This window comes from Pseudopodoces humilis, chromosome 27 (assembly GCF_049639895.1).
Source record: "Pseudopodoces humilis isolate 2021_Gansu_Grassland_sample_001 chromosome 27, ASM4963989v1, whole genome shotgun sequence".
NCBI lineage: Eukaryota > Metazoa > Chordata > Aves > Passeriformes > Paridae > Pseudopodoces > Pseudopodoces humilis.
In genome coordinates this window covers 1012061-1040048 of record NC_142226.1, presented here as the reverse complement: position 1 = coordinate 1040048, position 27988 = coordinate 1012061, and the positions used below count along the sequence as shown (strand labels likewise).

General features: G+C 48.5%; 1 protein-coding gene across 4 annotated transcripts in view; it reads right to left on the bottom strand.

Moving 5' to 3' along the window:
* Positions 1 to 18797, bottom strand: part of HIVEP3 (HIVEP zinc finger 3) — a 180827-nt gene extending 162030 nt beyond the window's left edge. For 3 of the 4 annotated variants that reach the window (XM_088067421.1, XM_088067423.1, XM_088067424.1), the window contains exons 1-2: positions 18705 to 18797; positions 17454 to 17563 (exon numbers count right to left, since the gene is read on the bottom strand). The gene's annotated coding sequence lies outside the window, so the exon portion shown is untranslated. Of the gene's footprint in view, positions 1 to 17453; positions 17564 to 17705; positions 17888 to 18704 lie in introns of those variants that run through there. The other variant, XM_088067422.1, reaches the window with a different exon arrangement.
* Between the last annotated feature and the right edge of the window lie 9191 nt (positions 18798 to 27988).

Sequence of the window (27988 nt, the reverse complement as noted above, 5' to 3'; positions counted from 1 at the left end):
GGAAAAAAAAAAAAAGTGGAAATGCTGAAAATCGTCGCATTTTCTTTTGGAAAAGTGGTGTTTTTATGGTTCATCACACACGTAAAAGTTCTCACAGCAGCTGGCACAGGAAACCCCAAACCAGGGAATTGAAACTCTTGGAAAATCATGGAATAAACTGAGCTGGACCCACAAGGATCATCCAGTGCAATCCTGGCCCTGCTGCAGATGATGAAGGAGAAGTTTCTGCTCCTGCATCCTGCAGGGTGAAGAACACAAGCAAAGAATAACAATTTTAAATTCAGAAACCACTGAAAAAGATAAAAAATCTCCTTGTGGACACACCCTAGCGAGCACTCCCACCATATTCAAGTCAAATTTTTCCAAGGTAATTAAAACATCGGGGTTGCAGCATCACTGGAGGGTTTAAAGGCAGAAAATGCCTTTAAATTGCTCACAAAATCTACAAAAACCATTTCTGTGGGTTCATTCCTCTCCTCGGGGTGGGCTTTACCCCGCACTATTTCATTAACAGGTCTAAATTAATCAACCTGTAATTTATAGACAAGGCAGGGGATTTCAGGGTATTATAACAGCAAAGAATTTCAATTTTATTCACGCCTGCTGCACCTCTAAACCCACCCTGGCTGCGCCCATCTCTTATTTGGTGCTGCATTGGGTAATCTGAACTGAAACTGCAACGTTTAAAGCAGGGAAAATGAAAGTTTTGCTGTTGGATGGGATGGGAGGAGGTTCACAGAGGGCTCCTGATGCTGTGCCCGCAGTTCCAGGCTGCACTAAAAGGACAAAGTGACACTTCAGGGACAATTTTCGTGGAGCAAAGGTGCTCCAGAGTGATAGAAATGCCTTTATAAACCCTTTATAAACTTTATAAAAATCGGCCTCTCCCCCTGCTTCTCCTTTTTAAGGTGTGCAACTTTTCACCAAGTGCTAAAAATAGACCCGGAGCAGGAAAAAGTAAATCGCTCAGAAAAGAAAAATAAAAATAAATCACAACAAGGAAGATGAAAAGAACCCTGAGTCAGCACAGAATCCTGAGGATATTCCCAGATCTGAGGCGGGGGAGCAGGAATTCCTGACCGAAACAGGCTGGATCCTGCAATTCCTCACTCCTCAGGTAACGTCACCTGGCGGCTCTTGGTGCCAAATCCCGGGATCAGCTCGAGCTTGTTGTGGCAATCCCCTCTCCCAAAAAGAGGCAGAGCATAAATTCCAGGTATTTACTGCATTTGTTCTTTAAATGATGCGCTTTGATCTCCGCCCTGATAACGAGGGAGGAACTGAGGCTCGCCTGGAGCTGCCGGCAGCACAGAAAATCGGGAATCGCGTGTATTTGGCATCCCCAAATCCCTGATATTGGATGGACAACGGGATCCTTCAGGCTGGGAGAGGCTCCAGCATCCAGCTCGTGGTCCTGCATTCCCAAACTCTCCAAATTCTTCTCTCATTTTTCCTTTTTTTATTTTAAAAAAAAACCCAATTCTTACACGATGTAATTATTTTCTGAAATGCAACTGGTGGAAAAGAGAAGGAGCTCAGCTCAACTTTTGACTCCAGCAGGATTTAAAGGGAGCAGATTAAAAAGAGAGACTTTTTCCATGGGCAGAGGGTGACAGGACAAGGGGGACAGTGTAAAATTAAACGAGGAGGGATTCAGGTGGGATCTTGGGCAGGAATTGTTCCCTGGGAAGGTGGGAAGGGCTGGGATGGAATTCCCAGAGCAGCTGGGGCTGTTCCTGGATCCCTGGAAGTCCCCAAGGCCGGGCTGGAGCAGCCTGGGACAGTGGGAATATCCCTGGGTGGGATTCCAGATCCCTCCCAACCCAAATCTTTCCGTGATTCCACAATTCCTGCAGCAGCAGCAAGGAGGGCACCGAGGGGACAAACCCCTGCAGAGACCCCAGGATCAGCTGGGACAGGAGCATTTCCAAGGTTTTCTGCAGGATTTGAGCTCCTGGATGTCAGAGCTCAGGGGCCAGAAGGGATCTCACTGTTATTCCTGAGGCAAACAAGGAAAAGCAGCAGCAAATCCCAAATTTAATTATCGACTCTGCACATTCCCCTGTGCCCTCAGCTGCCACAGGGAAGGTTTGCAGCTCTCCTGGGGGTGAGCAAAGGCCTGAGCAGAGCTCCCCAGAGCAGCAGCCCCCACTCCCACCCATCCCGGAGGGAAATCCGTGAGGATTCCTCACCCATCCGTGAGGAAATTCCAAATATAAAATAAGGAATGGCCACGCGTCATCAATTAGCAGCTCCCGCTCTGTGTTTAATGATTTATGACAGGCACGGCTTGGTCCTCGCAGCCAGGGCTGAGGAGGCAAAGCCCACACAGCTCTCAGCTGAAATTCGGGAGCCAACGTGCTGAGAAAACTCCAGAATTAAGATTCTGATTAAAGATTTCCCTAAGGAAAAGCATTCCTCGTTCTCCAAACAATATCCCAGCAGCTGCGGGGACTCCGTGCCCCAGGATTCTCCCACTCCAGTCCCTGCTCTGCGCTCCCCGGGGCTCTGAAATCGTCAAGAATTGTTTTATTTAATGTGGGTTTGAGGATTTTTGCTGCAGATTTGCCAAATCCCAGACTCAGCTCTGGCATTATCCATTCCCAGGGATGAGGTGATGGGAACCTCAACCTCCTCCGGATCAGGGAATTGCTCCTCTCTCCTCTCTGCTCCTCACATTTATCCTCACTTGAATTCATCTCCCTGACCTGAGAATCCGGAATTTTTGTCCAACAGCAGCTGAGATTCCCCAGGAATTCTCCTCCCATCCCCACCCTCCCTTCCCCTCATGTCCTGGCTGATTTTCTCCTCAGGGAATTCCTCAAAATCCTCGATACCAACAGAGAGGGCTCCACCCACAGCTGGTTTTGGGGGCTCCTCTCCCAGGTTTTCCTCATCCCCAATTCCCCACGAGCCACTCTCTGCTCTCCTGGCTGGGAATTCCTCCATGTGCCAGCACCCAACGCTTCCAGGGATCTCCCAAATTCCGAGAAATCCGCTGGAAAATCACCTCTGAGCAATGAGCTGCGTTTATTCCATCTTTGATTATGCCATGAATTAATGATCCGATGGATCCGCCAAGAGTTTTCACCTGAGCGGGGCTGGCCCTTGGTTGGCTCTGCATATATAGATAATTATATTAATTAAAATTATATTTTAACTCATTGTAGTCAGGGGTTTGTTCGTCTTCATCCCTGGGGGAAGGAAAACCGGATTTTAAATTTATTCTTTTTTAAAAGCTTCTGAACATCAACAGATTGTGAGTAGTCAGAGGATATAAATATTAATATATAATATATAATATATAACATATAACATATAACATATAACATATAACATATAACATATAACATATAATATATAATATATAATATAAAATGTATTATATATGATATATGATATACCATATACCATATATAATAACATAAAATATAAAATATAAAATATAAAATATAAAATAAATAGATAATATAATATATATAATATATATAATATATATTTTTATTTTCTCTCATATATATAATATTTTACATAATATCTATTATTTTTATATATATAAAGATATATTTATATAAATATATAAATCTATATTAGATATATATAATATAAATATATAATTATAATAATATAATATTATATTATTATATATTGTATTATTATATATATTATAATACATAATATTATAATATTATCTATTATGTAAAGATATATTTATATAAATATATAAATAAATAAATATATATTATATATAATATAAATTTATAATTATAGTATTATAAAAATATTATAATATTTAATATATGATATAAATATAAATATATATTATATATTATATAATATAAATATATATTATATATATAAAAATATATATAAGATATATTTATATAAATATATAAATATCCCCACCTGGTCTAAACACACCTTTCAGCCACAACCATGGGAACCTCCCTGTCACTCCCTCTTAACCACCAATATCTCTAAAAACACAGAATTTTTTGGATGTTCCAGCAAGAACATTCAAAATTGTTGTGTTTTCCTTTGATCCTGTCTCCTACTTTGCAGGGGGAAAAAAATATGTATTTTTTATTCTTTGTATAAATATATATATATATATATATATATGTATATATATATCATTCTGCTCTGGTGGGTCATCTCATGAGAAAAAAATGGGAAATGATGCAGAAAAACACTTAGAGACATGAAATAACCAAAAGAAAAGGTTTTTTTTTTTTACTATTTAAATTTTTGAGGTGCTATTCTCCGCTAGCAAACTCTGTCCCGAAGGGAAAAGCTGGGAGTTCAGTGAGGTGCCGGGAATCTGGCTGAATTTTCAGGAATAAGCAGCAATATTTGACATGGGAGGATGTCCCAGCAGAGATGGAAAAGCAGGGGGAGGTTATGAGAAAAACGCTCTGAAAATCCAAGTTTGAAAAGGAACACTTTTAATAAAAATCCACATTAAAAGTGGATTTATGAGTATGGATGAAAAAACCCTTTTACTCGGAATTTTCAGTTTTCAGGGAATTGGGCTGTTTTTTACTTTTACTGTTCTCTAGGAAATGTTCTGACCAAACCCACGGGATCTTATTTCTCCTTTTCCATCTTCTTCCATCCTTCCTCACAATCCTATTTTTTGGTACTTTGTGATCCTTTCCTGTTTTGGGGTGTTTTTTTCCCTTTTTTCCCCATTCTGGCTCCTTGTTCCAGTTTTATTTTAAGGGAGGAACTTTCCCGGGAGCTCTGCTGCAGCATCAGCGCTTTCCCGTGGAAATTTGGAGCAAAGCTGGCAGCAGGAGTTGGAAGAGAGGAGGGGATGGATCCTCCTGGGACATGGGATGGTGTTCCCAGGGCCAGGGGATCAATCCCATCCCAAATTCCAGCAGGAATTCCCAGGGGATCCATCCCATCCTGAATTCCAGCAGGAATTCCCAGGGGATCAATCCCATCCTGAATTCCAGCAGGAATTCCCAGGGGATCAATCCCATCCCAGATTCCAGCAGGAATTCCCAGGGGATCAATCCCATCCCGAATTCCAACAGGAATTCCCAGGGGATCAATCCCATCCCAGATTCCAGCAGCAGGGAAGTGCCTGAGCTCCTTTTCCCAGCTGAGGAATTCCAAGTGGAAATTTTCCCTGATGGTTTTTCCTTTCAGCTTTGGGGGATTTTGTCTCCTGGAGAAAACATTCCAGGGGCTGCTCCATCAGCTCCCAGGAAATGCCTCTGTGGGAACAACTCGACTCTCCAGGTGAGTGAAACTGCTCCTGATTTAATTCAGGAATAAACCAAACTCTTCAAACCTCCGAGCCTGAATTAATCCCAATTTTCCATCTCCAAAGAAATGGAAGGATCAGATCCCACATGGACACTGGGAGGATGTGGAGTGAGGAGCAGGCAGAAACCCCCTCAGAGTCCGGACTCCTTCCCCCGTATATTCCCATTTTTAACGAGGTTTAATTAAGCCACCACACTGAAGTTGGGATTTTCAAAGCTCTGAGAGTGATTTAGGAGAATCCAGACTGCACAGGGCAGCCCAGGCACTGAAAATCCTCACCAGGTGGAACAAAATCCAACATTTTCCTGCAAATCAGCTGTGGATTTATCCCAAATAACCCAAAGTGTCCAGGAATTACAAATGATCCCGAGCTGAGCATGAGGGCAGGGTTAAGGTCACAAATTCAGGTTTTCCTGCCATGTTTACAGTAAAATAAACATCCAAAATGTAAAAAAAATCCCCAAAATTCCCAGATTTTGTCTCCCAGCCAGGAGTGGTTGGGCAGAGTCACCCAGTGGTGACACCAAAATCACCCAAATCAAATAATCAACCAAATCTGGCCAAATTCTCCCCTAAAGCTGCAGATCTGTTTAAGGTATTTAAGTTAATCTAAGTCTTTATATTGGCACAAGCTGTTTAAAATGATCTCAGGCTTTTGCTGGGTTTAAGCTGCTTATGCAGCTTTAAGGGTTTTAAAAGGGTTTAGCCTGGGAAAAACCCATTTCCCAAAAAGCAGAGTGGGGTTGTTGGGTGGGAGCTTGGCTCTGCCATTTCATCAGGTTTGGAATGGGGAAACCATCCAGGAGCCAAATATTTGACTGAAAGTCAGAGTTAGTCAGGGTCAAGGTACAAATACTGAGTTTAGAGAGGATTTGGGCTGGTCTAAGTGGGAGAGGGGTGGCAGGAGAGAGGTAAAACACCAAGAGCTCATTGCAAAAAGAAAGGAATCCTATAAAAAAAACAACTGAAAAACTTAATCCAACAATTCCACCTCGTTAAGAAAAAGATGGCAAAATTCCAGTACATAAACCCAAGAAATTCCAAATAAATCCCATCCCAGAGTCCAGCAGGAATTCCCAGAGGTACAAATCCCAAAAGAAATTCTGCTTTCCTCTCCTCCTTCCCATTTTTTGATCCCCAAAACACAGCATCACTTCTTGTCCATTTTTTAAGGATTCCAGCCCAAATTTGGGATCTGAAATCCAAGGGGGTGCTGGAAAAGCTCAAACCAGACCCCAGTAACAAAAGAGGCACTGCTTGGAACAAAACTTCCCTGTTCCAGGGGGTCCTGGAACAGAAAAGGGCCGGGAAGGCTCTTCCAGGATGGAATTCTCCCCACTCAGGTGGATTTTTTGCCAGGACCATTCATGCTTCCAACCTCCCACCCTGCTGAGCTGCAGGGGTCAGAGATCCAAGAGAATTTTGATTTTTTTTCAGCCCTTCCTGGCAGTTCCAAACATCCCCCAAAACTCCGGGGCACATTTTCCCAGGATTTCTGTGCTCTGGGTCCTGCTCCAGCTCTGTGGGATGCAGAAAGGGGGATCTGACACTGGAAGGGAGGTTTGGAGTCCCCATCCCTGGAGGTGTCCAAGGAGCACCTGGATGTGGCTCTGGGCTGGTGACAGGTGGGGATTGATGGTCCTGGGGGGCTTTTCCAACCTCAGTGATCCCAAAATTGTTGGGACTGGACTCCTAATGCAGGGGCAGAGTCACCGCCCTGGGGAGCCTGAATTCCCATCCCAAAACTCTGGGAAATCAGGGAAACGTTCCTGGCTGTGTGTGAGCCTTTTATCACCAATTAATTCCTTTTAGCTCCTCAGAACACCGACATTTCCAGCTTCCCTGGGGAAGGGATGGTCCCATCCCTCCCTCCTTGAACTTCCATCCCTTCCTCCCTGAATTTCCATCCCAAAACACTGGAAAATCAGGGAAAGGCTCCTGGCTGAGGGTTCACCTTTTATGAACACATTTAATTCTCTTTAGCCTTTGTGGCACTGCAGTTCCCAATTTCCCTGGGGAAGAGACGGTCCCATCCTTCCCTCCCTAAAACTCCATCCCTCCCTTCCTCAATTTCCATCCCAAAACACTGGAAAATCAGGGAAACGCTCCTGGATGAAGGCGACACCTTTTACCAACACATTTAATCCCCTTTCGCCCTTAGACCACTGAGATTTCCAATTTCCCTGGGGAAAGGAAGGTCCCAATCCCTCCCTCCCTCCCACCCTGCAGCAAACGGATGCAAACTGGGACAAAGAACCTTTTTTCCCCCTTTTTTTGGGCACTCAGCACAGGCAGAGCCCCGCTCTGCTCTCATTTACACAAAGATAAAGGCAGCGCATCTGGCCGTGAGGCAGAAGTCTTTAATTACACGCCGAGCTTATCTTAAATATCTATTTATTGCCACGAGATTGCAGCTTCGCCCGATCAACAGCCTGCAGACAAAGGGAGGTTGTGATTGCACATTCAACCTCCAGCTCTTATTCCCACTCTGGAATGCTGCACTTCGCAACTTTCTGGGATATTCGCATCCTCTCCCACCTCCTTCACCTTTGCTCCCAGCTACTGAGGGCATTTTGGGGTTTTTCAGCCAGGAAAGATGGTCCATAATGAACATTTTTATGCTATTTTTATGATAAAATGAAGATTTGAGTCAAGGCTGGGCTCCTGCAGGCAGCACAAGGCCCTGAGCGGCTTCTCCAGAGCAAAATCCAAATGGATTGGGGAAAAAAATGGATAAACACGAACTGAAATAGCAACAGGAGCAACCTGTTATGGGCAGGGAGCTGGGAAATCACCCTTGGAATTTTCAGTTTTGTTCAGAACAGGCCTTAAAGTGCACTCAGATCCCAAAATAAAGCTCGGGATAACATGGATATGGGATGACTGCAACTTCCTTGGGTTCCTCCTGATCTAGATATTATCCTAAGATTTGGAAAATCTTCCCACACAATCCCCACAGAACTGCCATTTGCAGGCCTGGGGTCACACAAACCCCACACAAACCCCACACAAATGATATTTTCTGCTCTAGACCCACACAAACTCCATACAAACCCCACAAGAACCCCACACAAGTGGCATTTGAGGCCTTGGCCCCACACAAACCCCACAGAACTGGCATTTGCAGCCTTGGCCCCACAAAAATCCCCATACAAACCCCACAGAAATTACATTTGCAGCCCTGGGGTCATGCAAACCCCACACAAACCCCACAGAAATGTAATTTACAGCACTGGCCCCACACAAACCCCACAGAACTGGCACTTGCAGCCCTGGCCCCACAAAACCCCCACACAAACCCCACAGAAATGACATTTCCAGGCCTGGGTTCACACAAACCCCACACAAACCCCACACAAATGATATTTTCTGCTCTAGACCCATACAAACCCCACATGAACCCCTCACAAATGGTATTTCCTGCTCTAGACTCACACAAACCCCACAGAAATGTCATTTACAGCCCTGGCCCCATGCAAACCCCACACAAACCCCACAGAACTGGCATTTACAGCCCTGGCCTCACACAAACCCCACAGAAATGTCATTTACAGCCCTGGCCCCACACAAACCCCACAGAAATGTCATTTACAGCCCTGGCCCCACACAAACCCCACAGAAATGACATTTACAGCCCTGGCCCCACACAAACCCCACACAAGACCCACACAAACCCCACAGAAATTACATTTACAGCCCTGGCCCCACACAAACCCCACACAAACCCCACAGAAATGACATTTACAGCCCTGGCCCTACACAAACCCCACACAAACCCCACACAAACCCCACAGAAATGGCATTTACAGCCCTGGCCCCACACAAACCCCACAGAACTGGCATTTACAGCCCTGGCCCCACAAAAATCCCCACACAAACCCCACACAAACCCCACAGAAATGGCATTTACAGCCTTGGCCCCACACAAACCCCACAGAAATTACATTTACAGCCCTGGCCCCACACAAACCCCACACAAACCCCACAGAAATTACATTTACAGCCCTGGCCCCACACAAGCCCCACACAAACCCCACAGAAATGTCATTTACAGCCCTGGCCCCACACAAACCCCACAGAAATGGCATTTGCAGCCCTGGCCCCATACAAACCCCACAGAAATGTCATTTACAGCCCTGGCCCCACACAAACCCCACAGAAATGGCATTTACAGCCTTGGCCCCACACAAACCCCACAGAAATGTCATTTACAGCCCTGGCCCCACAAAAATCCCCACACAAACCCCACACAAACCCCACAGAAATGGCATTTACAGCCCTGGCCCTACACAAACCCCACACAAACCCCACACAAACCCCACAGAAATGGCATTTACAGCCCTGGCCCCACACAAACCCCACACAAACCCCACACAAACCCCACAGAAATGGCATTTACAGCCCTGGCCCCACACAAACCCCACAGAAATGTAATTTACAGCACTGGCCCCACACAAGCCCCACACAAACCCCACAGAAATGTCATTTACAGCCCTGGCCCCACACAAACCCCACAGAAATGGCATTTGCAGCCCTGGCCCCACACAAACCCCACAGAAATGTCATTTACAGCCCTGGCCCCACACAAACCCCACAGAAATGGCATTTACAGCCTTGGCCCCACACAAACCCCACACAAACCCCACAGAAATGGCATTTGCAGCTCTAGGGTCACACAAACCCCACAGAAATGGCATTTGCAGCCCTGGCCCCACACAAACCCCACACAAACCCCACACAAACCCCACAGAAATTACATTTACAGCCCTGGCCCCACACAAACCCCACACAAACCCCACAGAAATTACATTTACAGCCCTGGCCCTACACAAACCCCACACAAACCCCACACAAACCCCACAGAAATGGCATTTACAGCCTTGGCCCCACACAAACCCCACAGAAATTACATTTACAGCCCTGGCCCCACACAAACCCCACACAAACCCCACAGAAATTACATTTACAGCCCTGGCCCTACACAAACCCCACACAAACCCCACAGAAATGTCATTTACAGCCCTGGCCCCACACAAACCCCACAGAAATGGCATTTGCAGCCCTGGCCCCACACAAACCCCACACAAACCCCACAGAAATGGCATTTGCAGCTCTAGGGTCACACAAACCCCACAGAAATGTCATTTACAGCCCTGGCCCCACACAAACCCCACACAAACCCCACAGAAATGACATTTACAGCCCTGGCCCTACACAAACCCCACACAAACCCCACACAAACCCCACAGAACTGGCATTTACAGCCCTGGCCCCACAAAAATCCCCACACAAACCCCACACAAACCCCACAGAAATGGCATTTACAGCCCTGGCCCCACACAAACCCCACAGAAATTACATTTACAGCCCTGGCCCCACACAAGCCCCACACAAACCCCACAGAAATGACATTTACAGCCCTGGCCCCACACAAACCCCACACAAACCCCACAGAAATGTCATTTACAGCCCTGGCCCCACACAAACCCCACAGAAATGGCATTTGCAGCCCTGGCCCCACACAAACCCCACACAAACCCCACAGAAATGGCATTTGCAGCTCTAGGGTCACACAAACCCCACAGAAATGTCATTTACAGCCCTGGCCCCACAAAAATCCACACACAAACCCCACACAAACCCCACAGAAATGGCATTTGCAGCCCTGGCCCCACACAAACCCCACAGAAATGGCATTTGCAGCCCTGGCCCCACACAAACCCCACACAGACTCCGCACCAGGGCACTTGCTGAGGTGTCCAGGAGGAACAGCCAAGGGACATTTTTGCCCCAAAGGAAAACCCAGAAATAAATCCCACGTCCTTCTCCTCACCTGTGGATGGGGGAACAAAAATCATTCCCGTTCTGCAATTTAGGAACAAAACTTCCAATAGGATTTTTGAGTTCAGGTCCTCCTGACTTCCCAAAGCCAAATTAATTCCCACTGATGGATCCAGCATAATTAGGAGTGAAATAATCTCATTTTTGTGCCAGCTGAGAAGCACTTTTTTCTCTCAGCATCAACCAAAAGAGGCTCAGCACCTCAAAAACCCCACTTTATTTGGCTACAGCAGCAATATCTTTATAATTATCTGATTTTTTTGTTTAAATCTGCAGTTCTTGCTCTCCTGCTACCCTGTGCCCCTCAGAGCCCATTTGGCCTGACCCCTAAATATTTCCCTTCTCTCCCCTTCACTTGCCAGGTACCAGATTTTTGGTTTTTTCCCTGCACAGAATTCCTCTCCAATTAACTAATCCAAGTTATAATCAATCAAATATCACCGTGTGGTTTTGGGGACATTCCTGCTGCACAGGAGAATTCCCTTCTTGCCCCAAATTCCCTGCAGCAAGGAGGATGATTTTTTTTTTAATTTTTTTTTTTTTTTCAGGAAAAATCTGACCAAACTGCTTTGGAACAGCCCTTCAACAAAACAAAACAAGTTGTTTGTCTCGGCAATTTGCACTCTCCCATGAAATTCCCTATGATGCCAGAAGTACAGGAAACAAAAAAAAAAAATTTCTAAATATGAGCCCAAGCTACCAAAACTGAGGTGAAATAAATATCCCTGCAAATACAAGGACTCTGAACAGCAACACAGAGGCAGGGAAAGGACAAGAGAGATGAGGGATGAGGATAAATTTATTTTCATGGACTAAAACACAGAGGGGGATCAGCTGGGGAGGACTGGAAATGCCTTTGGAAGTCGGGGGGATGGATGGGGGTTACAGGGATTGGGATGGTGCAGCTGAGCCTTTCCCAATAATCTGCTCTTTTGTGCACAAAATTCCATCTAAAATCCAGTTTTGGTTATTTCAGACGTCCTGGACCTTTTGTTTTCCAATCCATCCACCAGGAACAAATCCATCCAGGAGCACCCACTGGGACTATAAAATATGCTGTAGCTCTCCAGGCAGCTAAAAAAGCAGGAGAGAAGTTTTGGTTGGATCCGAGGTGCTTTTCCAAGGCCCCTGAGCTCATCCCTGACATCACCACGAGCTTTTCTCATCCCTCCTTTACTCAGTGCTCAATTTTTGGCTCGCTGATCCCAGAGCAGCCCTGGTTACATCAGGATTTGCTCACTGCTGGTTCCTGCAGCCCCCAAATCCCAGCCCTGAGTCAGCAGCAGCCCTGGCCCTTTCCCCCAGGGAGGCAGGAGACAATCCATGGGCATCTCCTCCCCTGGATTTTATTGTCCCGGCTCCTTCCCAAGGTCCCACAGGAGCAGCCAGGGGGGCAGAGAGAAGCCAGGGAGAGACAGATTGTGCAGATGGGCCCAGGAGGGACCAGGCTCCCACTGCATCCCAAAATTCCAGCAGCAAAAGGAAAATCAGCCCTGCCAGGTGCAGGCCTCCCATTCCCAGAGCTTTTGTGTAGTTTTATCCCGACTTGCTGCATTCCTGCATCCAGGGACAGGCTGAATTCCAACTGGAAAATCTGGGCTGCTCCAGGACTGGGAAATCCACTGGAAGCATCCCATGGGATCCTCCTCTCCCTGCTGGGGTCAGGGCCTCGTGGGACACAGCTGCACATCCAGGACAGCAATTCCCAGAGCTCCCTGGGGATGCCAGCAGCATCCCAGAGCCCCCTGAGAGCCCAAACCGTCCCAGCCTGGTAAAATGATCCCATTTTTCAATTCCAGGTGTGACATTCCTCCTGCAACAGCCCCGATCCCCCCGAGCACCCACAGCCCTGGGATTTCTCAAACCCCATTTGGCTCCACAGCATTTTCCAGAGCCTGCCCAGCAAGTAATGATCTAAAATAAAAAAAAAAACCAACCCCAAAACCCCAGCGAGCGCTGCTGTCTGCAGTTGGGGCTTAGAGTCAGAACTTATTATTTGTATTTTCAATCTGCCAGGGACTCCCACTGCGAGCTCGGCCAGGAGGCTCCCCCTCCCTCCCTCCTCCCCGTTTCCCACACAGGAGGAAAAGTAAAGACGCAGAAAGGTTAAAAAGGAACAAAAAAGGCCACGTTGGTCCCCCCCCTCCACAGCACCGAGAGCAAATCCCTGACTTAGGGAGCTGCGACGTTCCCATTCTTGGCGTGAAAAAGTTTCAGAGCTTTTTAAAGAGCTAAAAGGAGAGATGTGGCCTGTGGATCCTGATAGCCGTGCCACAGGAAGGGCAGGAATGTGGTGAAAATGGGTAAAAATGGGTCAGGAATAGGGGTAAAAATGGGTCAGGAATAGGGGTAAAAATGGGTCAGGAATAGGGGTAAAAATGGGCCAGGAATAGGGGTAAATATGGGTCAGGAATAGGGGTAAATATGGGTCAGGAATAGGGGTAAAAATGAGTAAATATGGGGTAAAAATGGGTAAAAATGAGTAAATATGGGTCAAAAATATGGGTAAAAATGGGTCAGGAATAGGGGTAAAAATGGGTCAGGAATAGGGGTAAAAATGGGTAAATATGGGTAAAAACACCACATAGGGTCCAAAATGTGGGTAAAAATGGGTCCAAAATATGGGTCCAAAATATGGCTAAATATGGATATCAAGCACCAGCCCTCAGATATTTTGGAAGCTCCTCTTCAGGTATCACAGGGAAATAAATCAGGGAGCTGGGCTCACCATTCCCAGCTATCCCACGTTATCCCCAGCCATCCCACATTATTCCCAGCCATCCCACATTATTCCCAGCTATCCCATGTTATTCCCAGCCATCCCATGTTATTCCCAGGCTATCCCACGTTATTCCCAGGCTATCCCACGTTATTCAGATGGAGCAGGACATGGAGAGAAGAGAGGTTGATAACCCTAAATGAATCCAGAGTTGTTTCTGCTCCCACCTGCACCAGGCACAGATTCCCCCACTCCTGGCCCTATTAAAAATGAGGGAGTTTCTGTTCTCCTGTTCTCCCTCCCCCTGAGCAGAAAGAAAATTCTGGGAATTTTATCCAGGTGGAAATCCAGAATTAAAGAGCACTTGAGGAGGAGGAGGAGGGATTTCAGCGCTCTGACCCCAGCTCCTCCAGGGTTCCATAAAACTCTTTGGCCCATCAGCAGCTCTCTGAATTCCCAGTACATCTCCCCATTCCCATGGAACTGCCACAGCCATTCCCAGGAACAGCCAAGATGCTGGAGAGACCTTTGGAGGCCCAGGCCTCATGTTTTGTGTGTGTTTACAGGAGTTTTACGACTGTTTCAAGGAAAATAATGACCAGAATCCTTTCCAGTGCCGGACAAGCTGGGCTGCAGTGCCTGGGACAAAAACAATTTTCTCTTTCTCAGTGGGGGTGAAATTATAAAAACCCTGCAGATCCAGCACCACAAATTCCCCCCGGTCCCCAGGGTTGTACAAAGGAGCTCAGAGCAGCTCCTGGCAGGGCTCAGGTGCCACCACCTCTGCTGAGAACCCTGGGACAAAAAGGGTTTAACTTCCCTTTCTCAGGGGGTTGAGATGATAAAAATCACGGGGATGCAGGGCCACAAATTCTCAGTGGCCCTCAGGTTTTACAGAGGCCTCAGAGCAGCTCCTGGCAGGGCTCAGGTGCCACCACCTCTGCTGAGAACCCTGGGACAAACCCCACGGTCTCCTGCCCACATGGCTGGGTGAGGGTTTGGGTTGTGCACGAAGATGTTCATGGCCCCAGAGGCAGCACAGAAACTAAAACTCCACATAGGAGACACTTTGATAGGGAAAAGATCTCCTTCCATAGGGAAAACGCCATTTTCTATAGGGAAAACACCATTTTATATAGGGAAAACACCTCCTTCCATAGGGAAAACATCATTTTCCATAGGAGAAACACCATTTTCCATAAGGGAGACACCTCCTTCCATAGGGGAGACACTTCCGTAGGAGAAACATCATTTTCCATAGGAGAAACACTATTTTCTATAGGAGAAACACCTCCTTCCACAGGAGAAACATCATTTTCCATAGGAGAGACATCATTTTCCATAGGAGAGACATCATTTTCCATAGGAGAATCGCCTCCTTCCCTAGGGGAAACACCACTTTCCATAGGGAAAACCCCATTTTCCATAGGGGAGACACCTCCTTCCATAGGGGAGACACCTCCACGGGAGAATCATCATTTTCCATAGGAGAAACACCTCCTTCTATAGGAGAAACACCTCCTTCTATTGGAGAAACACCATTTTCCATAGGAGAAACAACTCCATAGGGAAAATCCACACCTTCCCCACAGGGGAAATATCTCCATAGGAGAAACATCACCTTCCATAGGGGAAACATCACCTTCCATAGGGGAAACATCACCTTCCATAGGGGAAACACCATTTTCCGTAGGGGAAACGCCTTCCCGTCCTCTCCCCCCTCAGTCACCCCTCACTTGGGCTTTCTTCACCTCACCCCGAGCGTTTCCCTGAGCAGAGCGAGTGCTGGCCATGGGGAGGAGCAGCACATGGCACTGCCGGGACACATCCGAGCGCTCCGGCTGAGCCACAGGGGAGGGAACAAAGCCAGACCCCCCCAGCGATCTGGTACAGCTCAGAGGATTTGCAATCTCCAAAAGAAAAAAAAAATTATAAAAAGTAGCATTGGGCAAACTCCGTTACTGGCACGGCGAGGAATGAATCCTGCAGGAGCAGCAGCTGTCTCGGCACATGGAACGCGGGGTTTTGGGGAAAATCCACCTTCTCACATCCCAAATCCCGAGGCTGGGGGTTTCCAGCAGCCATCAGCAGCTGGATTTGTCGTTTAGAGCAGCAGGGCAGGGGACACCAGGTGCTGCCGGCCCTCACCCGGCCCAAGCCAGGAGCAGAGGAATATTCCCATCCTGCTCCCTCCAGAACACATTTTAATCCCATTTTCCTGCACACACACCCCATGTCAAATTCTTAATTAAAAATCATCTGCTTTTGGAATGGGGGAGGGATGGCCAGACCAGGCTGCACACTGAGTTTTGGGTACTTTTCCTCTGTCAGGTCAGACATTCCCAAGTTCTCTCTGGAGGAAGCCTCAAGGGGCTGTTTATATAAAATGAGTATTTTGCTTCACGTGCTGCCCACCCTCAGCTCGCACAACTCATCCGGGGAAACTTTTTCTTGCAGATCCTTTCCTGAACGCTCAGGCAAAAACCCTTCCAAATATCCTGCGTGCACAGCCAGAACTGAAATATGTAACACTTAAACACGCCGAAAAATAAACACAAACTTCCAGACAAAGGGCTAATCCCTGCCCTCGGAGGCTCCCGCAGCCAGAGGAGCTGGATCACCCCAAGGAGGGCTGGATTTGGCCCTTGGAGAAGCCACTGCAGTCCCTGCTGCAAGCCCGGGCTTGGGAACACGGCACAAAACCCGGCCAGAGCCGCGGGAAGGTACCGCAAGGGGCTGCGGATGCCTCCACCTGCCTCCAACAGCGGGAAAAACTCGGGCTTCCCGAAGGACAAACCTCCAGCTGGTCCCCGAATGCTATAGCCAAATAAAATCAAGCAGGAGAAGGAAAAAAAAAACCAACCCAACCCCAGCGCTTTGTGCAGGGATCCAGCCACCAGCAGGAACCTCGCTGCTGGAACGAGCCTTGGAATCTTATTTTATTTTATTTTATTTTAATGGGAGCGTTTCTCTCCGCGCCGTAGCATCAGGGAGCAGCCGCAGGCAGCGGGGAGGGAAGCGATGGAAGCGGCGCAGGCCCCGGGCTCCGGCTGCCGGCGGGGCCCCGGGAGGACGCGGCTGTCCCCGGAGCAACACGTCCCCGAGCCCGTGTCCCTCCGCACGCCCCTGGCCGGCTGGCACGTCCCTGTCACACCCCGCGATCGCCTCCCACCGCCCCCAGCGCTGCCTCCCACCAGCCAACGCCAATTCATCCTCCTCCTCCTCCTCCTCCTCCACCTCCTCCTCCTCCTCCTCCCCGCACGGTGGGAGAAAATGAAGTTGCTGTCAAGCGACGATAAATTCATGCGACAGCCAGGGCTAATTAAGCGGCAAAGTAGCTGCGAGCGTGGCGGGGCCGCGGCTCCGGGCTGGGCTCGCTGACAGCGCCGGGCTCGGGGCGCTCGCCCGGCGCGGCCACCCCCGCTGGGGACGCGGGGACACGGGGCTGGGGACGCCAGGCTGACACCTCCGGGGAGGAAAAATGGAATCTGGCCGGCCGGCTGGGCACCCGCAGCGAGTCAGGGAGGGAGGGAAGGAAGGAAGGGCGAGAAAAAAATCCCAAAGATCCACGCAGAGAACAACAGCAAAAAATAGCGACAAAAGCCCCCGTGCCTACCTTTGCCGGGGGCCAGCGGGCAGATCCCGGAGCGGTTGGGGTCGGTGGCTGTTCCCTTCTTTATGAAATGTTCGGCTCAGCCGGTGCTATTTGCATTCTTTCATTAGCACCTGTTTCAAGTAAGGAAGGAGAAAGCTCATTGCGAGATCAGCTTCCTCTCGGAATAAATTATTTAAAAATTAAAAGAAAAAAAAATAGAGATAGATGCACGCTGCCAAATAATAATAACGCTAATAAAAATCAAAAAAATACCACATGGATATTAAAGCCCAAAGTAGGCAGTTTAATAATGGGAGGTCTTGCAGGTTGTGAGCATGCTCCAGCCGGAACAAATCCTTCCTCTGTTATTCCTCTGAATAAAAATAAACCACGATCAAGAAACCCAAACGGAAGCTTCCTCCTAGAATCCCTGCTGCTGAAAAATATGTAATAAATTCAGCCCGAAGACGCAGACTCTAATCAGCAGCTGTTTTCTGGATCCAAAGCCAGCCAAAGCCTCTCTTGTCTTTTCCCACTATGAGTCGAGGCCTTTTTGAAAAGGGTTTTAACCTTTTAAAGACACAGCGCACCAATTATCACTTCTGGAGGACTGTCACTCACGGCGCAGGGAAATTAATAAAGCGGCAGCGGTGGCACAGTCGGAGCACGGGGAGGTGTGGTTTGCCCTCCCAGGGTTGCCTCGGGAATATTATTGTGTGATTATTATTTTTAATCGGACCCCCTCCCCTTCGGGGAAATAATAATAATAATAAAGTGCGAACTCGCCAGCCGGCTCTGGGATAAATGCAAAGTCATTATAAAAAGAAGCAGCTGCTGGATGCCATTCCCGGAGTTCTGCCGTGGCTCCTTAGCGGGGTTAAATTTGTTGCGAGTGAATTTTTCGGGATTAACAGTTTCCAGCCCGGCCGGAGCTGGGAGAGGGTTAACGCCAGGCACAGAGCAGCTCTGTCAAGTGCTTCCCATCAAACTGAGGACCAGGCTGCGAAGTTTGAACCGAGCAGCTCTGGCACAGCAACACCGCGTCCTTCCAGGGCTGGCATTCCGGGTTTTTACCAAAGCCGACCAAAACCCCCCCAAAAGAGCTCAGCCCTGCGCTAAGCAGCGCCGGTGGCCCCGTGTGTGCCACAGCTCGCCGGGGACAGCGCCGAGCCCTCAGGTCTGGGGAGGGACAGGACGGATCCCCCCAAAGCTGCGCGTCCCCGGGCCCCAGGACAGCGTCCCCCGGCCGTGGTGCCACCGTGCCCGGCCCACCTGGGTGGCGGTGCCATCCTCCTGCTCAGCGCTCGGGGCCATCCCCGGGGTGCTGCGGCTCCTCCGGCCGCGCTCGCCTCCGGCCAGGCTGTGCGCAGCCCCCGGCATGCGAGCCGGCGGCTCTCCCGCCCTCTCCCCCTCCTCCTCCTCCTCCTCCTCCTCCTCCTCCTGCTGCTGAAAATCATCATATTTCATGTGTGGCTGCTCCAGCCCCGCCATTTGGCTGGGCACCCGCTGGCGGAAATGTCAGCGGCGGCGCAGCATCGCTGCCCGCCCGCGGCCGCCCCGTTCCCCCCGGGACCCCCGGCTCTCCCCGGCTGCCGGCACCCCCGGGCACATCCCGGAGAAGGGATTTGGGTGCTCGCTGAGGGTTCTCTGCCCCTCCGGCTCGGCTCCGGAGGGATGGAGCTGCCGGCAGCTTGACCTTGAGCGGCGCTGCCGGCGAGGAGCGCTTTTCCCGGCCGGGGGGATCCGGCGGATCCGCTCCGCTCCCGGAGCCGCCTGCCCGGACACAGCGCAGAGACCGGGGTCGCTCGAAGGGATGAGCCCTGAGAAATGGAGCGTTCCTGAAGTTTCTACACATTTTCAAGGCATTTGTTCGCAGCTTGCTCCTCACTTCCAGACCTTTGTAACAAGATCAGTGTTTTCTTTCTCTTTTTAATAGCTGGGATTTGGAAATAGGAGCTTGCTTGAAGCTGCCCTGGAAGTGTCCAAGGCCAGGTTGGATGGGGCTTGGAGTAACCTGGGACAGTGGAAGGTGTCCTGCCCAAGAGATGGAGCAGGATGGGGCTTTGAAGTCCCTCCCAAACCAGACTGGGGTTCTGTGATCCCATCCCCAGCTCAAGCGGGAAGACAGCCCAAGACTTCTCCTCATCTGATCATTTTCCTTCTTCAGGCAGGTGAGGAAAAAAAATAAATAAAAAACAACCAAAAATCCGAAGCAATGGAATGTCAGAATGGAATAATCCTGAGGAAAACCGGCATCTACCTCCCCTGCAAACACCTGCAAATGGAGGGTGGACACATCCAGGGACAATGGAAAATGTTCTCCTAAGGAACAATGGAGCCACCTCTGCCTGCTGGGCTCTCCAGGAGCCGAGGGGGGAACAGGGGAAGCACGACAGCCAAAAGCCAACTTTTATTTCCTGGCTGCTTACACAAGGATAAAAAAAAATTGCATTGTCACAGAAACTAAAGAGGATTTGAGTGCGGCATTTGTGGCACAAATCAGCTTAGGGAACCTGCAGTTCCCTGCTGATTGGCAGAAAACTCCGTGGGAAATGGGCAACAGATTGGATGGGAGAGTGAAAGCTCCAAAGCTTCCTCATCTGGCCATGTGAGGAGCAGCCTGCAGCCCAAACCTCATCAGCAGGTGGATACTCCTGTGAGGGGAGCCCGGTGGTCACCACTGCCACCATCTCCAGTGTCCCCCAGGTCCAGGCAGTGCTGTGGCACGGCAGAGCCCATCACCACTGTGTGTCACTGTAGGCATTGAAACCAGAGAGGAGAGATGAGAGAATCGGGCTGCTGAGCAAAAGAAAACCCCACTGAGCAAAAGAAAACCCCACTGAGCAAAAGAAAACCCCACTGAGCAAAAAAAAAACCAACCCACTGAGCTGTTCACGCTGCTCCTCCTCTCCCAAACTCCGAGAGGAATTCCAAAACCAGACATTCCATCATCTACCCCAGCCTGGGCTCCACTGATGACCCAGGGTGTGCAAGGTGCCAGACACCATCCAGGAGAACCTGGGGGAGCTGGTGGAGATGTTGGGGTCCCACCAATGTCACCCATAGGAGCCTGGATCCCCAGGTGCCACCAGGCCGTGCCCCCCAGGCCTTGGTGGCCTTCATGGGCCTCAATTCCCACAGCCACGAGTGACAAAAAGAGCTGTGAGAGCTTGTGGAAGTGTCACAAGGTGGCATCGAAACCCCTAAATGGCTGCTGGGAAAACAGAGTGACCATCACCCAAACTGGGAGATCAGTGACCATCACCCATAACTGGGAGATCAGTGACCATCACCCTAACTGGGAGACCAGAGTGACCATCACCCATAACTGGGAGATCAGAGTGACCATCACCCATAACTGGGAGATCAGAGTGACCATCACCCATAACTGGGAGATCAGAGTGACCATCACCCATAACTGGGAGATCAGAGTGACCATCACCCTAACTGGGAGACCAGAGTGACCATCACCCATAACTGGGAGACCAGAGTGACCATCACCCAAACTGGGAGACCAGAGTGACCATCACCCATAACTGGGAGACCAGAGTGACCATCACCCAAACTGGGAGACCAGAGTGACCATCACCCAAACTGGGAGACCAGAGTGACCATCACCCAAACTGGGAGACCAGAGTGACCATCACCCATAACTGGGAGACCAGAGTGACCATCACCCAAACTGGGCAGCCAGAGTGATCATCACCCAAACTGGGAGACCAGAGTGACCATCACCCATAACTGGGAAAACAGAGATCCATTGAATCCCAAGTTAAGTTACTTCTTCTCTAGTGTAACATTAATATGCACCTTTAAGCTCATGCTGTATATAGCTATGAGTAATTTCTCTTTTTATCTTTATTCCTGTGCAATATTAGTTTGTTTTGCCTTATGTCTGTTCTTTTTGTGCCTAATAAATAAATAATTCATTCTGTAATAGAATAATCAGCTGTTATTAAAGAACTTGTGAACCAGAGGGGGTTTTGGGGTGCTGGGTGCCTCAGTGAAGCTGCTGCAAGCAGCTGCAAGCTTCCCAAACCAGAGGTCTGGGGAAAAGGTGAGAACTTCCCTGAACCCCACATCCATGTGTGACACACTGTCGCTCTATTAGGACCGACTGGGAAGAATGACACAGACTCTCATGGAGTCAGAACAGGAGAATTCCTTAGTTTATTACTTTAGACTTGTTTTATAGACTGGTTCGTGGAAAGTACAGAAAGGAAACTGCTACATCACCATCATTGGTCAGTGGTGCACACCACCTCTTGACTTTCTCCTGCAAAGAAAACAAGGGACAGACAAACAGCGCCTGCAAGGGCTGTTTTCTGTCTTTGAGGATTGTTTTTAAGTCCTCCCATGAATTTCTCAGGCTAGCTTCTCAGGCAGGACTGAGAGAGCTATGCATCCTGCAATAACCACAGGTTTAGCATCCATAACACACAGCCCACAAAGCCTGAGCTGGGGGATGATTTCTCAAGGTCTGACACCAATATTTGAAGTTTGGCGGATCCCAGCACTATTCTGCTCTGGTCCCAGCCCCAGGATGGGCCTCGCTCATGGCTTGGTTTCCCCTCCCTTTACTCAAAGCCTTGTCCCCAGCCAGGGGCCGCTCTCTGGGCCCTGCGTTTTCCCCCCGCAGCATCCCCATTAAAACAACCGCAAACAACAACCTCAAACCTTTCCGAGCAGGAAGCGCCGTAATCTGCCGTGCATTAAAGGTCTAAAAAAACCCTGCCTAATGTTCCAGGAGTCTCAAGCTGTTAAGCCACTGCTTAACTCCGGTAATTCACCAGGAAGCCTCTCCCGTGGCACAGCCACCGAGTTGTTTTCATTTTCTAATAACAAGCACGTGACCCAGGCATTTAATGAGTTCCCGAAATAACCCGACCAAAAGGCAAAATCTGAGAGGTTTGGCTGCCCAGGGAGGAGGGAAAAAAATCATAATTAAAATAGTGAATGGGCAGGAGAATGAAATAAAGGCTGGGGGTGAGTATAAAATCATTTTGGTGTAGTTGGGAGGGAGTTGCTCTCCTTTCTCCAGGGGGTTAATGGTGACAGGAGCCACAAGCATTGCAGGAGGAACCTGGGGCTCTCCAGCCCTCTTCCCACTTCAGGAATTCATCAGGAATTCTGATCCCTCCTCTTGGATTCAACCCAGGGATGATTTAAAAGGACCAGGAAAATCCCTGACTTTGGAACCACTTTCTCCTCTGTGAACATCAAAGCACATCCCAGATGTTACTGATGCCTCGTTATTCCAGAATTGTTCAGAAAGTCCAGGTGGAGGGATGGAGGGGGTGAGTGGTGTGGGGAGAGAGGGAAAAGAGTCTGCAGGTCCTGTGAGCTCCCTGCTGCAGGGAAGATGGAAAACCCATGGCCCCATATCCCAGCTGGTTCTGGAATTACCATTGATCCCAAAGAACCATCACCAAGGCGGATCCAGTTTTAAAATTCTGGAAAAGCCTGAGCTTTAAATAGTTTGGGGGCTCATTTTAAATCCAAGCAGGGATTTGAGTTTATCTTCTGTCCATCCTCCTCCTGCTTCAGCCTCCCATGTCCCACCACAGGGAAAGCAGCAAAACCCCGGGACAGAAACTTCCTCTGGAGCAAGAGAGAACCCGGCAGTGCCAGAACTGCTCTGGGGACATGGGTGGGAATTCCAGCTGCAGAGCTGGACGTGTTCCTGACATGGCAGCAAAGAGGGGCTGAGGACTGGGAACAGCATCCTCACCAGGACTGGGAAACTGGGAACAGCATCCTCACCAGGACTGGGAACAGCATCCTCACCAGGACTGGGGATGGGATCCTCACCAGGGTTGGGAAGAGGATCCTCACCAGGGTTGGGAACAGGATTTTCATCAGCTTGGGAAGAGGATCCTCATGAGATTGGGAACAGGATCCTCACCAGGACTGGGAAACTGGGAACAGCATCCTCACCAGGACTGGGAACAGCATCCTCACCAGGACTGGGGATGGGATCCTCACCAGGGTTGGGAACAGGATTTTCATCAGCCTGGGAAGAGGATCCTCAGCAGGTTGGAAATGTGGGACACAGAAATCTCCCCACAGCCTGGCCTCAGGCCCTTGGCAGAGTGGCCCAGGAATGACCTGGGGCCGTGCTCAGGTCCTGGTCCCTGGAGGTTTGGGTGTATCCAGGTGCCTCCACCAGGAAGGAGGCTTGGAAATTTTGGAGTGGCTCAGTAACCCCGAATTTGGGGGAGTGGGGCAGTTCGAGCTGCAGGTGAGAATTCCACCCTGAGGATGATCCCGGGGTTTGCTCTGATCCCAGCCCAGGCTGGGCCTGCAGGAAATGAGCTCAGCCAGGAGCTGAGGGGCAGCCACAGGCAGGAGCTCCAGGAATGGATTTTAAAAGCTTGAATAAACACTGAGCTGGGAGACTTGGCCAGAAATATTGATTATTTCCACCAAAAAAATCCATTTGACATTCTGTGGACCAAACCCTGGGACAATTCCATGGAAGTTCCAGAGCTGTACTGGGACCAGTACAGGCACTGGGCCCCACTGATGGATTTGGGATCAACACCCTGCACAGCCAGCCCTGGCTTAGAACTCCCCAGATTTCATTTTTATATTTAAATATTTCTACACAATTCAGTCATTGGGGCTTGGGGATTTTTTAGAGGTTTGTTTTTTTGGTTTTTTTTTTTTTTTTTGTTGGTTGGTTGGTTGGATTTTATTTGGTTTGGGTTTTTTTAACAGTAGAAAATAAGAGCTAAGAGAACTTGTGATTATTCTTTTTTTAGCTTAAAACCTGCCCAAAGATTTCATTTCAAATCGGGCTTGGGGAAAATAAATTACATTTTGGCCAAAGGCCAAGTCCTGAATTTCTAATTAATTGAATCAAACTTTTTCATAGTGGAACCCTTGATAATTCCTATAAGCAATTTCCCTGGAAAGGCAGTCAGGGAGAGCCCTGCACCAAATCAGACAGAAATGAGCAGAGAGTTCAAAGGATTTGTTCTCATTAACCCTGGAGAAAATGAGTTCAGCCAGGAGCTGAGTGGCAGCCGCAGGTAGGAGCTCCAAAAATGGATTTTAAAAGGTTGAATAAACACTGAGCTGTGAGAGCTGGCCTGAAATATTGATTGTTTACACCAAAAATATGCATTTGATATTGATATCAAGCAGTGACCAGCACACAGGGGAGCTCAAGCATGGAAAAATTTGGATCTCTATTAAACCAACTGATTAAAAACTGGAATTAATCACCACTGAATTTCCCTCCTCCCAACCTCCCCCTCCTCTCCAGCACCACGGGAATGCTCAGGTGTGGCCTCAGGTCTTTGCAGAACCCTGTTTTTCCTCTTGGGATCCCTTGGCACACCTGGACACCCCCCGGGGTGGGAGGAAGGGGATGAGAACATCCCCGTGCTCCATAAATCCCGTTCTGCTCCCATCCTGCAGGTCTGGACGACCTCAGGATCTTCCAGCAAAAATCCCCAGGGATCTGATTTCCTGCTGCAGCCAGGGATGGTGCCAGGGAATATTAGTGCAGATTCCAGAAGGTTTGGGATTATTTTAGAGGCTGGGATTGGTTTGGGGACCAAACTCTCCTTCAGAGCCTTTTATTCACATTGAAAGTCAGACTTCAGCCATCTGGGTTTTCTCTGAGCATTTCATGGAATCTCAGAATCCTGGAGGCTGGAAAAGCCCTCTGAGATCAGATCCAGCCATTCCTAGAGCCCAAACATTCCTGCTGTCCCCAGGTGCCACATCCAGAGCTTTGGAACCCCTCCAGGGATGGATCCTGTGCCAAACCTCGGGATGTTTTAAACGACCTTCATGGATTTGAGCCGAGTTTAACCATGTCCCAAAGTCCTGGGCAGAAACCTGACCCTCAAATTCCAGAATTTGGGAAGGATTTCAGTCCTTCCCATGTCAGAAATCCCTTTAACTGGAAACCCTCCTTCCTGGGGTGCTAATGAGCCTCCTTGAGACTCCTTCTTGGCCAAGGCTCCCTCCAGCTGAAGATTTTCTGCCAAAGCAGCTCCTAATTTAGAACTGCTCTGTCTTAACTCGAATTTCTACTCAATTGACCTCCCGGGCTCCTTCCTCAGTCATTCCATGGAAAACATGCTCCGTGTGCAATTCCCAGCTTGGCTTTTTTAGGGGTTTATTTATTTATTTTGAACTTCTCGGCGCTTGCAGACTCCAGTCTGGAACAGGAAAATTATTCCTGGGCTGTTGTTTTTTTATTTTCTGTCTATTATCCAGGGTGTCATCACTGCCAGACTGGGCCAACTCAAACATCACTTGGAATTGGGATCAAAGGACAGGAAAAGGGGGAAGAGAAGCAGGAAAATGGAGCTGTTTGGCCTCCCACAAGTGCCCTGCAGTGACACCCCCTGAAAAAAAAAAAAAAAAAAAGATAATTAAGTGTTTTTTTGGCTTTTAATGAAGATTTATTACAAATTAATTCATGACGCAATAAATTAATTATGTTTTCAGCTCTGGCCTTGCCAAGGTGTCACAGAGCTGCAGCATCCCCCAGCTTCAGCCTTGAATAAAATAAATAATAGAAATTATTATAAATTATAAATAATTAAATGTCCGTACCTCAAAAATTATGAAGGGTCAAGCCTGGGGGAACTGTGGGGGGATTTCTCTGGAATTATCAGGATTTCTCTGGAATTTCTCAGGATTTCTCTGGAATTTCTCAGGATTTCCCTGTCCAAAATATATCAAAATTCGCTGAAAGAGAAACCCATGGGTGATCCCTTGGGATCCCACCTTGGGTTTGGGTTTCTTCCTTGGGATCCCCTCTTGGGTTTGGGTTTCTTTTTTGGAATCCCCCATTGGGTTTGGGTTCCTTCTTTGGGATCCCCCCTTGGGTTTGGGTTCCTTCTTTGGGATCCCACCTTGGGTTTGGGTTCCTTCTTTGGGATCCCACCTTGGGTTTGGGTTCCTTCTTTGGGGTCCCCCTTTGGGTTTGGGTTCCCTCTTTGGGATCCCCCTTTGGCTTTGGGTTTCCTCTTTGGGATCCCCCCTTGGGTTTGGTCTCTTTCTTCCTCTAAGGAAAAGCTGAGCTTAAACCAGGGCTGGAATCTTAAAAAAGGGAATAACAACACTCCCCAGCCAGCAGGAATGAATTCCTGATGTTTTTAAGGAACTTTGAGGGAAATTTCTCCCAGGAATCCCCACTCTGAGGTCCAGCACCATCAACCCTGGGCTGACAAAGCTACTGCAGATGTGATTCCTCAGGGTTTTTCAGAGTCTCCATCAGTCATTACCTCATGAAAATCCCGTATATTTTAACCTCCATTGTGTCCAATTTCCCAAAATTCCAGCAGTTTCTGGGCAGAAAAACCAGGATCAGCTGCTCAGGGCATTTTCCCTGCTGCCCTCTTTTTGAACACAAACCTGGGGGTTCTTTTTTCCATGGAGAAGCCTCCAGGTCGGAGAGTGACCTTGGGACACAAAATCTGATGGTACCTCAGGGAGACCTGAACGTCAGCAAAGATCCTGTTCCAAACTCTCCATCCTGGCAGGACAACCAGGACATTTGGGACATCAGCTGGACTTTTTTGGGCATTTGGAAGATGCTCAGCTGGGAGAACCTGACACAGCAGGATGGAGGCAACAGCCAAACATTAATCCTGGGATTAATAGAAATAACAGAATTAAAAATGAATAGAATTTAAAAATTCCTTAATTCCTTTTAAAACACACGTGGAAACTGTTGGATTTTATGTGGTTTGTCAGTGTGTGAGGACAAATTGAGGTTTCCCAGCTGTTGCTGAGGCGAGCAATGAGGCCACAGGCGTGGTTGGAGCATTATTCCCCAAATCCCACACCAGAATCTCCCAGGACAAACCAGCCCCAACCCGGGGAGGTGAAGATCAGGCTCTACCTTGCACTCCTCAAGAAAACCCAGAAGTTCCCCATTTAGGAGAGAAATTTAATTAAACTGCTCCATTTTTTAATCTCGCTGTTTAAATACAGGAGTGAGAGGCTCGGTTTTTATGGATGTCAGGAGGAACATCAGCTCCAGGTTCCGTGCAAACCACAGAGGAAGTGTTTTCATTTCCAACCTGCAGCGTTTCTCCTCAGCTGAAATAACCATTTTTTAGCCTCTCTGTGCTCCCAAAAGCCCAGAAATCTGCAGTCCTCCCAAATTTTAATTTACTAGGAAGTGTGAGAGAAAAACCACAAAATTCCCTCTTTTCCTGCTGCATCCCTGAAAGTGGGAGCCCCTCCTACGGGAACGGGGCCTTAATGATCCATCCCTTTTTTATTAATGAATTTTAGGGATGTTTCTTTATGCTGGTTTTAATTGATTATGTTTTTTAATCAGATTGTTGAGCAATGTCTAGCACCCAAGTCTGGGTGGTGGGAGGCTCTCCATCAATTCCTCCAATTAATTGGGATAGTGGGAGGTGTCCTTGCCCATGGAAGGGGTGGAATGGGATGGGATTGAAGGTCTCTCCCAACACAAACCAGTGTGGAGCTCTGGGAAATCTTCGCTCATCGTTGTTCAGCTGTTGGAAACGCTTTATCCCCTCATCAATTTAAGGGTTTTTTCGGGAAAAAAAATA